The sequence below is a fragment of the Bombina bombina genome, chromosome 4 (genome assembly GCF_027579735.1).
Source record: "Bombina bombina isolate aBomBom1 chromosome 4, aBomBom1.pri, whole genome shotgun sequence".
NCBI lineage: Eukaryota > Metazoa > Chordata > Amphibia > Anura > Bombinatoridae > Bombina > Bombina bombina.
Window position 1 is genome coordinate 745,080,221 of NC_069502.1, and position 16,036 is coordinate 745,096,256.

A 16,036-nucleotide genomic window follows, 5' to 3' on the forward strand; every position below is an offset into this window, starting at 1 on the left:
TTCATTTCATTCATAATAAAAATGTAATTTCTTCTCTTGCCTGTATTTTTATTCCCTTTTTCCTCCGCCCATCTCCGATACAACTTTAAAAAAAAAAAAAATGTTTCCTATTAATAGCCAATTGCATTGTGTGCCGCTAGGCATTAAACAAAAAACAAAATACGCCCCTTTGTGAAATGCGCATATGCTATATTTTTCTGTCTAAGCACTTTCAATACTTACATGTTTTAATATGCTTGTTAATAAAGGGGAATCACGCTCTGTAAATTATGCAGCTCACTAAAGCACATCCACTCCGGTCTGTTCCTAAAGTAAACCATGATTCTCATGATTCATTGTTTACTTCGGAGCAGATGAATACCTATTGCACATGTGTACCAAAAATGCGCATTCCTCCCTATGTTGAGAGCGGGTTGGCCTCTCTCTAGGTCACACACTACCGGCAACAAGGATTGTAAGGGGGTGAAGGAAGATAACGAGCGAGGTTCGATTTAAAAAAAAAAAAACTTTTGATGCAAATTAAAAATAAAGTTAGCGGTTTACTACATTTATTGACCTAATATTCACATATGTAGAGGAAAGTTAGTAAATTTACCATCACTTTAATGATATCACAGTATAGGTGAAAGTATTTGACAGACATTCTCTAAAGTTGTTTAGTGGTAAAGGGAGTACTTTTTCTTGTTTTGGGTACAATAATGATTTCTGCTGCACATCTTTATGGAACAAGAGGAGCTTGCATAGAGAAATCCTGCAGTAATGCCCTATGCCACATCAAAACCCAAGGCACTTCTCTGATACTCTATAGAAGGAAATAAAAAAATAAGCCATGTTCTTGCGAAAAGACACTTGACAACCTAATAGATGCCAGGGATTTGTTTTATTTAGTAGGTGGGGCATTAAAATACTTTTCTAGTGCTCTCCAAACATGAAATGGGGCAAAAAAATATTAAGATGGCTCTGAAAGATCTCTCTGTCCCAAACTTTTGAGCAGATTTTGACAAATTTAAAAGGACAAGATTGCATGTGTAAAGTATGTTGTCTAACTGTGTCCAAGCTGACCAGGTTGTCTTTCTTTTTTCTTTTTGTTTTATTCTATTTTCTTCCAAACACTAATATCCTTCACAGTCAAAATCATTATGTGCTGCAGGAAGTTAACGGTTGGGATAGATCTTAAAGGAGCTGATCTCGACTCAATGTTTTGTATAAAGATATACATATCTTTGCTGCTATCTGCTCTCATCAGATATATTACTCCAAAACTAGACTTAAATTTATGTTGGTACCCTTAATCATCACCTCTTTACATTTCCATCTCTACTACCATGAACCTCTAAGTAATAAAGCACAATATTTGGAGGTAAGACTCACTTGTAGGATACATTCTGTATGCCCTTGTGGACTAACATATCTTGCTATCACTTATTTCCCTATGGAATCTACAGAACTGCCATTCTATTTTAACTATGGAATCCTCAAATAATGTTTCCTAATACTTACTGGCGGCTTATTTTTAGACTGTTTAAGGCCATTGACTTTTTGGGGATGCAATAAATCAAAAGATGACTTTTAGATCCTATTCATTTTACAGATGTATTATATTTCAAAGTCACTATAAACAAAACAAGATGTTTTATAGTTGCTCTACAATATAGTAATAAATAAGAAGGGAATCCCTGAACTAAATGTGCCTTTTCAAAAAAATGTCACTCGATTTTGCTTTTCTGTTAAGTTTGGAACATGCACTTGATAATTCAATGAGCAGAACAAGTAAAAATGGTCACAACTTGCTGGAATTTAGGACTAGATTATAGTACAAATATGACTGTTTATGACTATGGCTGAGCCTCGTAGCTTCAGGGTTATGGAGTGTACTTGAATACTAGTGAGATGGAATCTCCAGACTACATAGCTTATGCATCTTACATTACATGTAATTAAATATAGTAAAAGACACCAAAGTGCTGTAAGCTAATATTTCCTGTCTGTGTATTTAGCTGGGAATAATTCTACTGTCAGATACAATTATTCCCAAGTATGATTCTTACTTCTTATTTTTAGGCACAGACTTATCTCCCTTTATTTGTGTCTATATATTTATTCTATCACAATTTAAAGGGACATGAAACCGATATTTTTTTCTTTAATGATTCAGATAGATCATACAATTTTAAACGACCTTCCCATTTACCTAATTTGCTTCATTCTCTTGGTATCCTTTGTTGAAGGAGCATTAATGCACTACTGTGATCTAGATGAAAGCCAATAGCAAGAGGCAGATATATGTGTGGCAACAAGACAGCTGCTCCTGAGCCTACCTAGGTATACTTTTCAATTAATAGATAATAGAAATAAATTGGAAAGTTATTTAAAATTGCATGCTTTATCTGAATAATGAAATATACAATTTGGGTTTCAGGTTCCTTTAATATTTTATATTCCCTTATTACAGCACTTGCAGATGTTATCATTCTCATATTTCCTACCAATTATCTCCTTTCTTCACCTATAACTGCCCCTCATCCTGTGCCAGTTGTGGGGAACTTATTGCACCAGCGCCCAAGGTGACACTACAAACAATGTTGTTAGTTTTCTGTTCTTAGTTCCAACCATACTGCTCAGTTACTTTGGCTGCAAATATAGTACTTGGTAAATTAACATTCTTATGAATTCATGCTATATATAGCAATTTAACTTTATAATAATATAATTTAACTTTATATAATATAAATTATGGATTTGTAGGAATAATTACCTTTAAGGTTTCTTTATTGTCTTTTTAATGTTTTTGAATAGGATACCATGGTCATTTGAGAATTGTTTTAGACAATTGTCATTTTTATGCCCCCCCCCGTTAGAAACGTTTGCCACTTCTGTCTTTTACACAAGTGAGATGGTATTCTCTATGACATGCAGAGGACTTCTAAGAGAAGACATGAGAGAAAACAGTACTAAAAAAATATTTAGATTATATTTCCAATTATCACCTCTTTTACTACAACAAGAGGTACAAACTTCTACATATAGAGGGTGTAGGGTTGAAGGTACATACAAATATGTGGTGGGACTGTTTAGAAATTAAATGTATATGAGACAGACTCTCCAATTTTTTAAAGGGACATAATACTCATATGCTAAATCACTTGAAAGTGATATGAAAATATCACCTGCACATCTCTATGTAAAAAGGGAAGATATTTTACCTCAAAGTTTATTTAGCTCACATAGTAATTGCTCTATGAACAGTTAGAGCTGCTGTAAAGCTGCAATAGCCAATCAGCATCAGCAGTGCTGAGGTCTTGCATTGCTTTGCTTTGATCTCATGAGATTTCACAGTAAACTTCCTTAAACTGAATAGGAAAATAACATGACTGTGCCTGCACATGCTAGATGCACACTCACTTGGAAGTCCTCGGACTAAAGTCTCTTTACAGTAGAGGTAAAATATCTTCCTTTTTAAAATAGAGATGTTCAGGTGATATTTCCTAGTCAGCTTTTAACAGCTATGCTGCATCACTTTCAGGTGCTTCAACATTTGGGTATCATGTCCCTTTAAGCAAGATATTAGACAGTGTGTTCACTCTTTCCATAGAACAAGTTTACTGCATGAACATGTTAGAAAATGTAACACCCCTATTAATCAGTTTATTTAAATAGTGTGTACAGCGACTAGAATATGTATAGCAAGACAATGGAAAGAGGAAGTGCCTACATGGACTGAGGTTTTAAATAAGATTAAACATTTTAATAATATGTGGTTTTATTGGATTATGCATGAGACTACATAATCACAAGCCATTTATAATATCAATAAGTTGAAATGAGTTGCTTTGGCCCTTTTCATTCATGTACTTACATAATGTATACTTAATGGGCCATAATACCCAAATGTTTAAACACTTGAAAGTGATGCAGCATAGCTGTAAAAAGCTGACTAGAAAATATCACCTGAACATCTCTATGTAAAAAAGAAAGATATTTCTTCTGTTATGTGTGATCAGTCCACGGGTCATCATTACTTCTGGGATATAACTCCTCCCCAACAGGAAATGCAAGAGGATTCACCCAGCAGAGCTGCATATAGCTCCTCCCCTCTACGTCAGTCCCAGTCATTCTCTTGCACCCAACGACTAGATAGGATGTGTGAGAGGACTATGGTGATTATACTTAGTTTTTATGACTTCAATCAAAAGTTTGTTATTTTATAATAGCACCGGAGCGTGTTATTACTTCTCTGGCAGACTTTGAGGAAGAATCTACCAGAGTTTTTACTATGATTTTAACCGGAGTAGTTAAGATCATATTGCTGTTCTCGGCCATCTGAGGGAGGTAAAAGCTTCAGATCAGGGGACAGGGGCAGATGAATCTGCATTGAGGTATGTAGCAGTTTTTATTTTCTGAATGGAATTGATGAGAAAATCCTGCTATACCGTTATAATGACATGTATGTATACACTTCAGTATTCTGGGAATGGTACTTCACCGGAACTACTCTGTTAAAGGTCACTAATCTTTTTAATAAGTATGATATCATGTTAAACGTTTTTGCTGGAATGTAGAATCGTTTACATTGCTGAGGTACTGAGTAAATAAATGTTTGGGCTTTATTTTCCACTTGGCAGTAGTTTGCTTTGAATTGTGACAGTTTCGTTTCTCTTCACTGCTGTGTGTGAGAGGGAGGGGCCGTTTTTGGCGCTCTTTGCTACGCATCAACAATTTCCAGTCAGCTATTATTATTTTTCCTGCATGATCCGGTTCATCTCTGACAGATCTCAGGGGTCTTCAAACTTCTTGAAGGGAGGTACATTCTCTCAGCAGAGCTGTGAGAATTTTTTATATTGACTGGGGATAAAGACGTTACTCAATAATTTTTATGTCAATTTAGTTATGTTATCTTATTAATGGGAACAAAACCTTTGCTAAAAGTTGTGTTGTTTTAAAGTTGATGCTATAACTGTTTCTCAGTTCATTATCTCAACTGTCATTTAATCGTTTAAGTACCTCTTTGAGGCACAGTACGTTTTTTGCTAAAAAAGATTATAACCAGGTTGCAAGTTATTGCTAGTGTGTTAAACATGTCTGACTCAGAGGAAGATATCTGTGTCATTTGTTCCAATGCCAAGGTGGAGCCCAATAGAAATTTATGTACTAACTGTATTGATGCTACTTTAAATAAAAGTCAATCTGTACAATGTGAACAAATTTCACCAATCTGCGAGGGGAGAGTTATGCCGACTAACTCGCCTCACGCGGCAGTACCTGCATCTCCCGCCCGGGAGGTGCGTGATATTATGGCGCCTAGTACATCTGGGCGGCCATTACAGATAACATTACAAGATATGGCTACTGTTATGACTGAAGTTTTGTCTAAATTACCAGAACTAAGAGGCAAGCGTGATCACTCTGGGGTGAGAACAGAGTGCGCTGACAATACTAGGGCCATGTCTGATACTGCGTCACAGCTTGCAGAGCATGAGGACGGAGAGCTTCATTCTGTGGGTGACGGTTCTGATCCAAACAGATTGGATTCAGATATTTCAAATTTTAAATTTAAATTGGAGAACCTCCGTGTATTACTAGGGGAGGTCTTAGCAGCTCTCAATGATTGTAACACCGTTGCAATACCAGAGAAACTATGTAGGTTGGATAAATACTTTGCGGTACCGGCGAGTACTGACGTTTTTCCTATACCTAAGAGATTAACTGAAATTGTTACTAAGGAGTGGGATAGACCCGGTGTGCCGTTCTCACCCCCTCCAATATTTAGAAAGATGTTTCCAATAGACGCCACCACTCGGGACTTATGGCAAACGGTCCCTAAGGTGGAGGGAGCAGTTTCTACTCTAGCTAAGCGTACCACTATCCCGGTGGAGGATAGCTGTGCTTTTTCAGATCCAATGGATAAAAAATTAGAGGGTTACCTTAAGAAAATGTTTGTTCAACAAGGTTTTATTTTGCAACCCCTTGCATGTATCGCGCCGATTACGGCTGCGGCAGCATTTTGGATTGAGTCTCTGGAAGAGAACCTTAGTTCATCTACGCTAGACGACATTATGGACAGGCTTAGAGTCCTTAAACTAGCTAATTCATTCATTTCGGAGGCCGTAGTACATTTAACCAAACTTACGGCTAAGAACTCAGGATTCGCCATACAGGCACGTAGGGCACTGTGGCTAAAATCCTGGTCAGCTGATGTTACTTCTAAGTCCAAATTACTTAATATACCTTTCAAGGGGCAGTCCTTATTTGGGCCCGGTTTGAAAGAAATTATCGCTGACATTACAGGAGGTAAGGGCCACGCCCTACCTCAAGACAAAGCCAAAGCTAAGGCTAGACAGTCTAATTTTCGTCCCTTTCGGAATTTCAAAACAGGAGCAGCATCAACCTCCACTGCACCAAAACAGGAAGGAGCTGTTGCTCGTTACAGGCAAGGCTGGAAGCCCAACCAGTCCTGGAACAAGGGCAGGAAACCTGCTGCTGCCCCAAAGACAGCATGAACCGAGAGCCCCCGATCCGGGACCGGATCTAGTGGGGGGCAGACTTTCTCTCTTCGCCCAGGCCTGGGCAAGAGATGTTCAGGATCCCTGGGCGCTAGAGATCATATCTCAGGGATACCTTCTAGACTTCAAATTATCTCCCCCAAGAGGGAGATTTCATCTGTCAAGATTGTCAACAAACCAGATAAAGAAAGAAGCGTTTCTACGCTGTGTACAAGATCTGTTATTAATGGGAGTGATCCATCCGGTTCCGCGGTCGGAACAAGGACAAGGGTTCTACTCAAACCTGTTTGTGGTTCCCAAAAAAGAGGGAACTTTCAGACCAATCTTAGATTTAAAGATTCTAAACAAATTCCTAAGAGTTCCATCGTTCAAAATGGAAACTATTCGGACAATCTTGCCCATGATCCAAAAGGGTCAGTACATGACCACAGTGGATTTAAAAGATGCTTACCTTCACATACCGATCCACAAAGATCATCACCGGTATCTACGGTTTGCCTTCCTAGACAGGCACTACCAGTTTGTAGCTCTTCCATTCGGATTGGCTACGGCCCCAAGAATCTTCACAAAGATTCTAGGTGCCCTCCTGGCGGTACTAAGACCGCGAGGGATTTCGGTAGCTCCGTACCTAGACGACATTCTAATACAAGCTTCAAGCTTTCAAACTGCCAAGTCTCATACAGAGTTAGTTCTGGCATTTCTAAGGTCGCATGGATGGAAAGTGAACGAAAAGAAGAGTTCTCTTTTTCCTCTCACAAGAGTTCCATTCTTGGGGACTCTTATAGATTCTGTAGAAATGAAGATTTACCTGACAGAGGACAGGTTAACAAAGCTTCAAGATGCATGCCGTGTCCTTCATTCCATTCAACACCCGTCAGTAGCTCAATGCATGGAGGTGATCGGCTTAATGGTAGCGGCAATGGACATAGTACCTTTTGCACGCCTACACCTCAGACCGCTGCAATTATGCATGCTAAGTCAGTGGAATGGGGATTACTCAGATTTGTCCCCTACTCTGAATCTGAATCAAGAGACCAGAAATTCTCTTCTATGGTGGCTTCATCGGCCACACCTGTCCAGGGGGATGCCATTCAGCAGGCCAGACTGGACAATTGTAACAACAGACGCCAGCCTACTAGGTTGGGGCGCTGTCTGGAATTCTCTGAAGGCTCAGGGATTATGGAATCAGGAGGAGAGTCTCCTTCCAATAAACATTCTGGAATTGAGAGCAGTTCTCAATGCCCTTCTGGCTTGGCCCCAATTAACAACTCGGGGGTTCATCAGGTTTCAGTCGGACAATATCACGACTGTAGCTTACATCAACCATCAGGGAGGGACAAGAAGCTCCCTAGCAATGATGGAAGTATCAAAGATAATTCGATGGGCAGAGTCTCACTCTTGCCACCTGTCAGCAATCCACATCCCGGGAGTGGAGAACTGGGAGGCGGATTTCTTGAGTCGCCAGACTTTTCATCCGGGGGAGTGGGAACTTCATCCGGAGGTCTTTGCCCAAATACTTCGACGTTGGGGCAAACCACAGATAGATCTCATGGCGTCTCGCCAGAACGCCAAGCTTCCTCACTACGGGTCCAGATCCAGGGATCCGGGAGCGGTTCTGATAGATGCTTTGACAGCACCTTGGAACTTCGGGATGGCTTATGTGTTTCCACCCTTCCCGCTGCTTCCTCGATTGATTGCCAAAATCAAACAGGAGAGAGCATCAGTGATTCTAATAGCACCTGCATGGCCACGCAGGACTTGGTATGCAGATCTAGTGGACATGTCATCCTGTCCGCCTTGGTCTCTACCTCTAAGACAGGACCTTCTGATACAGGGTCCGTTCAAACATCAAAATCTAACTTCTCTGAAGCTGACTGCTTGGAAATTGAACGCTTGATTTTATCAAAACGTGGTTTTTCTGAGTCGGTTATTGATACCCTGATACAGGCTAGGAAGCCTGTTACCAGAAAGATTTACCATAAAATATGGCGTAAATACCTATACTGGTGTGAATCCAAACGTTACTCCTGGAGTAAGGTTAGGATCTCTAGGATCTTGTCCTTTCTACAAGAAGGCTTAGAAAAGGGTTTATCGGCTAGTTCATTAAAGGGACAGATTTCAGCTCTGTCCATCTTGTTACACAGGCGTCTGTCAGAAAATCCAGACGTCCAGGCCTTTTGTCAGGCTTTAGCTAGGATCAAGCCTGTGTTTAAAGCTGTTGCTCCACCATGGAGTTTAAACTTAGTTCTTAACGTTTTACAGGGTGTTCCGTTTGAACCCCTTCATTCCATTGATATAAAATTGTTATCTTGGAAAGTTCTGTTTTTAATGGCTATTTCCTCGGCTCGAAGAGTCTCTGAGTTATCAGCATTACATTGTGATTCTCCTTATCTGATTTTTCACTCAGACAAGGTAGTTCTGCGTACTAAACCTGGGTTCTTACCTAAGGTAGTTACTAACAGGAATATCAATCAAGAGATTGTTGTTCCATCCTTGTGTCCAAATCCTTCTTCAAAGAAGGAACGTCTTCTACACAATCTGGATGTAGTTCGTGCCCTCAAGTTCTACTTGCAGGCAACTAAAGGTTTTCGTCAAACTTCTTCCCTGTTTGTCGTTTATTCTGGACAGAGGAGAGGTCAAAAAGCTTCTGCTACCTCTCTCTCTTTTTGGCTTCGTAGCATAATACGTTTAGCCTATGAGACTGCTGGACAGCAGCCTCCTGAAAGAATTACAGCCCACTCCACTAGAGCTGTGGCTTCCACTTGGGCCTTTAAGAATGAGGCCTCTGTTGAACAGATTTGCAAGGCTGCAACTTGGTCTTCGCTTCATACTTTTTCCAAATTTTACAAATTTGATACTTTTGCTTCTTCGGAGGCTATTTTTGGGAGAAAGGTTCTTCAGGCAGTGGTTCCTTCTGTATAATGAGCCTGCCTATCCCTCCCGTCATCCGTGTACTTTTGCTTTGGTATTGGTATCCCAGAAGTAATGATGACCCGTGGACTGATCACACATAACAGAAGAAAACATAATTTATGCTTACCTGATAAATTCCTTTCTTCTGTTGTGTGATCAGTCCACGGCCCGCCCTGTTTTTAAGGCAGGTAAAAAATTTTTAAATTATACTCCAGTCACCACTTCACCCTTGGTTACTCCTTTCTCGTTGATTCTTGGTCGAATGACTGGGACTGACGTAGAGGGGAGGAGCTATATGCAGCTCTGCTGGGTGAATCCTCTTGCATTTCCTGTTGGGGAGGAGTTATATCCCAGAAGTAATGATGACCCGTGGACTGATCACACAACAGAAGAAAGGAATTTATCAGGTAAGCATAAATTATGTTTTTACCTCAAAAGTTCCTCAGTAGCCACATCCCATTGTAAAGGATTTCTAAGCAGCATATTAGTGTGTCTGTCCTGGGACAGCTGAAAGGATGAGCCTCGTGAACTCTCATATTATTTCACCAATCTGGTAAAGGAAGTTTGCTATGAAATCTCATGAGAGTTAAGTCAAATCTCATGAGATCACAGTAAGAGTTCATGACCTCAGCACTTTTGATGCTGATTGGCTGTTGTTCATTTCTTCATTTTTTATTTTTTTTACCTGCAGCTGGGAGCAGGTGAATTATAACTTTTTACACAGAACTTACTATGCTGAGCTGAGGATTGTGAGGTAAAATATCTTCCATTTTTACATAGAGATGCTCAGGTGATATTTTCCTGTCAGCTTTTTACAGTTATACTGCATCAGTTTCAAGTGATTTAGCATATGAGTATTATGTCCCTTTAACAATGTTTACGAATGGAAATTTGAGATAACTAAGGGCAGATCACACAGGTGAGATTTAGATCTCTGAAAATGTTATTGGTGGGGGCCAGTAATCTGGCAGAGAAGCATCCTTCTATTTACTTTCTTCTCATTTTATTTTGTCTTATGTTATATTGTCTGATTGCCTAAGTGTATTCAACACATATGAAGTCTTCAGATTCCATGTGAAATAGTTTATATGACCATTCAGATCTTACATTCTTTAAATGATGATGTAGTACTATGTAGATCTTTCTGTTATATGGATCAATTGGTAATGTGAGATATGTTTGGAGTATGTTGGAACAATGGTTGTCATACATGTGAGATCATTTTGTACAATTCTTTTTGTATTGTGTACCATGTGTTATTGACAAAAGGATAATACAAAAGATTTCAATATAAGGAATATTTATAGAATTTAAATCCATCTCCTTGATAATAGACTAGAGTCATAGGGGTCTATTTATAATATGTGCAGACAGACATGATCCGCTAGCATGTTTTTTCGCACACAGCCGGGTTTGCCTGTTGGGTACTGTGGTGACATGTACGCACGTTGGATTTAAGCACGTTGTCACTGCTATGCGCGAATCAGGTTTTTGGCGCACTCAACCTCATTTAAACTGATAGTTTTTTGGAGTGTTATTTACTCCTTCTTTTCTGCTCGTCTTGGTGCACATTGTTTCTGTCAAGCTACTGAGGTGGGGTAAATGGTTTCCATTCCTCAAGAGTTTTTTGAATGTTTTTTTTTTTAGTGATTATAGATTGCTTTGCCATATGCTATAATGTAGCAGCAGGATTTTGTCCATAAATCCCACCGAGAAACTGAATCTCCTAAACACTGTTCTACCATTATTAGATGTGCTTATTTTAAAAAAGTACTCTCTTCGGCTTATTTATGTGGGTCATGTTTAGATTTATTAATGCATACAGACCAATCTAATGCTTTTTATTTAGGTACTAATGCATTTACTGTTTGTTCATTAATTAATGCTGAAGTAGTGCCTCCTGCCATGAAGACCTTTATCAAGGCTACAGTCTCTGAGGTGTTTGCTTCTCTCCTGCCTCCAAATAAGCATGAAAGGTTAGTTCAGATTTTACCTTCTGAGCCCAGAGATACTGTTGTATCTTCAGATGGTGAAGTTTCCTCTGGGGATGAGGATTCCTCATCTGAAGTTGAACCTGATTTTTCCTCTTTTATGATTAAAGTTGAACACATTTTTGTTCTCTCTTAACCCTTTGAGTGCTAAGCACTTTACCACCTGGGTGCTAAGATTTTTTAAGTTTTTTTTTATTTCTCTTGTTAAGTGTATTCAGTCCACGGATCATCCATTACTTATGGGATATATTCCCTTCCCAACAGGAAGTTGCAAGAGGATCACCCAAAGCAGAGCTGCTATATAGCTCCTCCCCTCCACGTCATATCCAGTCATTCTCTTGCAACTCTCAACATAGTAGGAAGGTGTGAGAGGAGTGTGGAGTTTTTATACTTAATTATTTCTTCAATCAAAAGTTTGTTATTTTTAATGGCACCGGAGTGTGCTGTTTTTTCTCTCAGACAGTATTTAGAAGAAGAATCTGCCTGCGTTTTCTATGATCTTAGCAGAAGTAACTAAGATCCACTGGCTGTTCTCGCACATTCTGAGGAGTGGGGTAACTTCAGAAAGGGAATAGCATGCGGGGTTCCTTGCAGATGAGGTATGTGCAGTAAAATATTTTTCTAAGGAATGGAATTGACTAAGAAAATACTGCTGATACCGATGTAATGTAAGTACAGCCTTAAATGCAGTAGTAGTGACTGGTATCAGGCTGATGAATGTATGTGCAGTAAAGTAATTTTCTAAGGAATGGAATTTGACTAAGAAAATGCTGTTAATACTGAAGTAATATATGAGCCTTAACTGCAGTAGAAGCGACTGGTAGCAGGCTTATTGATAACACTACATAACTTTTAAAATGTATGTTTAAAACGTTTACTGGCATGTTATTCGTTTTTGTGAGGTACTTTGGTGATAAATCTTTTGGGGCATGATTTTTTCCACATGGCTGACATATATTCTGCATAGAAAAGGTTAACTGAGTTTTCCCACTGTTGTAATATGAGTGGGAGGGGCCTATTTTAGCGCTTTTTTGCGCAGTAAAAATTCAGTCACAGTCTTCCTGCTTCTTCCTCCTTGATCCAGGACGTCTCTAGAGAGCTCAGGGGTCTTCAAAATTCATTTTGAGGGAGGTAATCAGTCACAGCAGACCTGTGACAGTGTGTTTGACTGTGATAAAAACGTTAATTGCTAAATTGATTATCCGTTTTGGGTATTAAGGGGTTAATCATCCATTTGCTAGTGGGTGCAATACTTTGCTAACTTAATACATTTACTGTGAAAATTTGGTTGCTATAACTGATTTGGTTCATTGTTATTTCAACTGTGACAGTTTTTTTGTGCATCTTAAAGGCGCAGTAGCGTCTTTTCTATTGCTTGTAAACTTATTTGAAAGGATTTTCCAAGCTTGCTAGTCTCATTGCTAGTCTGTTTAAACATGTCTGACACAGATGAATCTGTTTGTTCACTATGTTTGAAGGCCAATGTGGAGCCCCATAGAAATATGTGTACTAAATGTATTGATGTCACTTTAAATAAAAGTCAGTCTTTATCTGTAAAGAAATTATCACCAGACAACGAGGGGGAAGTTATGCAGACTAACTCTCCTCACGTGTCAGTACCTTCGCCTCCCGCTCAGGAGGCGAGTGATATTGTGGCGCCAAGTACATCAGAGAGGCCCATACAAATCACTTTGCAAGACATGGCTGCTGTTATGACAGAGGTATTATCTAAATTGCCAGAATTAAGAGGCAAGCGCGATAGCTCTGGGTTAAGGACAGAGCGCGCTGATGATATGAGAGCCATGTCCGATACTGCGTCACAATTTGCAGAACATGAGGACGGAGAGCTTCATTCTGTGGGTGACGGTTCTGATCCAGGGAGACCGGATTCAGAGATTTCTAATTTTAAATTTAAGCTTGAGAACCTCCGTGTATTGTTAGGGGAGGTATTAGCGGCTCTGAATGATTGTAACACGGTTGCAATTCCAGAGAAATTATGTAGGCTGGATAGATATTATGCGGTGCCGGTGTGTACTGACGTTTTTCCTATATCTAAATGGCTTACAGAGATTATTAGCAAGGAGTGGGATAGACCCGGTGTGCCCTTTTCCCCTCCTCTGATATTTAGGAAAATGTTTCCAATAGACGCCACCACACGAGACTTATGGCAGACGGTCCCTAAGGTGGAGGGAGCAGTTTCTACTTTAGCTAAACGTACCACTATCCCAGTGGAGGATAGTTGTGCTTTTTCGGATCCAATGGATAAAAAATTAGAAGGTTACCTTAAGAAAATGTTTGTTCAACAAGGTTTTATCTTACAGCCCCTTGCATGCATTGCGCCTGTCACTGCTGCTGCGGCATTCAGGTTTGAGTCTCTGGAAGAGGCCATTCGCACAGCTCCATTGGATGAGATTATGGACAAGCTTAAAGCACTTAAGCTAGCTAACGCATTTGTTTCTGATGCCGTTGTACATTTAACCAAACTAACGGCTAAGAACTCCGGATTCGCCATCCAGGCGCGCAGAGCGCTATGGCTTTAATCCTGGTCAGCTGACGTGACTTCTAAATCTAAATTGCTTAATATTCCTTTCAAAGGGCAGACCTTATTCGGGCCCGGCTTGAAAGAAATTATTGCTGACATTACTGGAGGTAAGGGTCATACTCTTCCTCAGGACAGGGCCAAATTAAAGGCCAAACAGTCTAATTTTCGTGCCTTTCGTAACTTCAAGGCAGGAGCAGCATCAACTTCCTCCGCTCCAAAACAGGAAGGAACTGTTGCTCGTTACAGACAGGGCTGGAAAGCTAACCAGTCCTGGAACAAGGGCAAGCAGGCCAGAAAACCTACTTCTGCCCCTAAGACAGCATGAAGAGAGGGCCCCCTATCCGGAAACGGATCTAGTGGGGGGCAGACTTTCTCTCTTCGCCCAGGCTTGGGCAAGAGATGTCCAGGATCCCTGGGAGTTGGAGATCATATCTCAGGGATATCTTCTGGACTTCAAAGCTTCTCCTCCACAAGGGAGATTTCATCTTTCAAGGTTATCAGCAAACCAAATAAAGAAAGAGGCATTTCTACGCTGTGTACAAGACCTCTTAGTAATGGGGGTGATCCACCCAGTTCCGCGGACGGAACAAGGGCAAGGTTTTTACTCAAATCTGTTTGTGGTTCCCAAGAAAGAGGGAACCTTCAGACCAATCTTGGACCTAAAAATCTTAAACAAATTCCTAAGAGTTCCATCATTCAAAATGGAAACTATTCGAACCATCCTACCCATGATCCAAGAGGGTCAATACATGACCACAGTGGACTTAAAGGATGCCTACCTTCACATACCGATTCACAAAGATCATTATCGGTACCTAAGATTTGCCTTTCTAGACAGGCATTACCAGTTTGTAGCTCTTCCCTTCGGGTTAGCTATGGCCCCGAGAATTTTTACAAAGGTTCTGGGCTCACTTCTGGCGGTGCTAAGACCGCGAGGCATAGCGGTGGCTCCGTACCTAGACGACATTCTGATACAAGCGTCAAGTTTTCAAATTGCCAAGTCTCATACAGAGATAGTTCTGTCATTTCTGAGGTCGCATGGGTGGAAGGTGAACGTGGAAAAGAGTTCTCTATTACCACTCACAAGAGTTCCCTTCCTGGGGACTCTTATAGATTCTATAGAGATGAAGATTTACCTGACGGAGGCCAGGTTATCAAAGCTTCTGAATGCTTGCCGTGTCCTTCATTCCATTCCACGCCCGTCAGTAGCTCAGTGCATGGAAGTAATCGGCTTAATGGTAGCGGCAATGGACATAGTACCATTTGCGCGCCTGCATCTCAGACCACTGCAATTATGCATGCTAAGTCAGTGGAATGGGGATTACTCAGATTTGTCCCCTCTACTAAATCTGGATCAAGAGACCAGAGATTCTCTTCTCTGGTGGCTTTCTCGGGTCCATCTGTCCAAGGGGATGACCTTTCGCAGGCCAGATTGGACGATTGTAACAACAGATGCCAGCCTTCTAGGTTGGGGCGCAGTCTGGAACTCCCTGAAGGCTCAGGGATTATGGACTCAGGAGGAGAAACTCCTCCCAATAAATATTCTGGAGTTGAGAGCAATATTCAATGCTCTTCTAGCTTGGCCTCAGTTAGCAACACTGAGGTTCATCAGATTTCAGTCGGACAACATCACAACTGTGGCTTACATCAACCATCAAGGGGAACCAGGAGTTCCCTAGCGATGTTAGAAGTCTCAAAGATAATTCGCTGGGCAGAGTCTCACTCTTGCCACCTGTCAGCGATCTACATCCCAGGCGTGGAGAACTGGGAGGCGGACTTTCTAAGTCGCCAGACTTTTCATCCGGGGGAGTGGGAACTTCATCCGGAGTTCTTCGCTCAAATGATTCATCGTTGGGGCAAACCAGAACTGGATCTCATGGCGTCTCGCCAGAACGCCAAGCTTCCTTGTTAAGGATCCAGGTCCAGGGACCCGGGAGCGGCGCTGATAGATGCTCTGGCAGCCCCATGGGTTTTCAACATGGCTTATGTGTTTCCACCATTTCCGCTGCTACCTCGACTGATTGCCAAGATCAAACAGAAGAGAGCATCGGTGATCCTGATAGCGCCTGCGTGGCCACGCAGGACCTGGT

At 40.8% G+C, this 16,036-nt stretch overlaps 1 protein-coding gene across 1 annotated transcript in view; it reads left to right on the forward strand.

Annotated features, from left to right (window-relative positions):
• The window catches only part of WDR27 (WD repeat domain 27), an 896,914-nt gene that overhangs the window by 375,380 nt on the left and 505,498 nt on the right, over positions 1-16,036 (forward strand).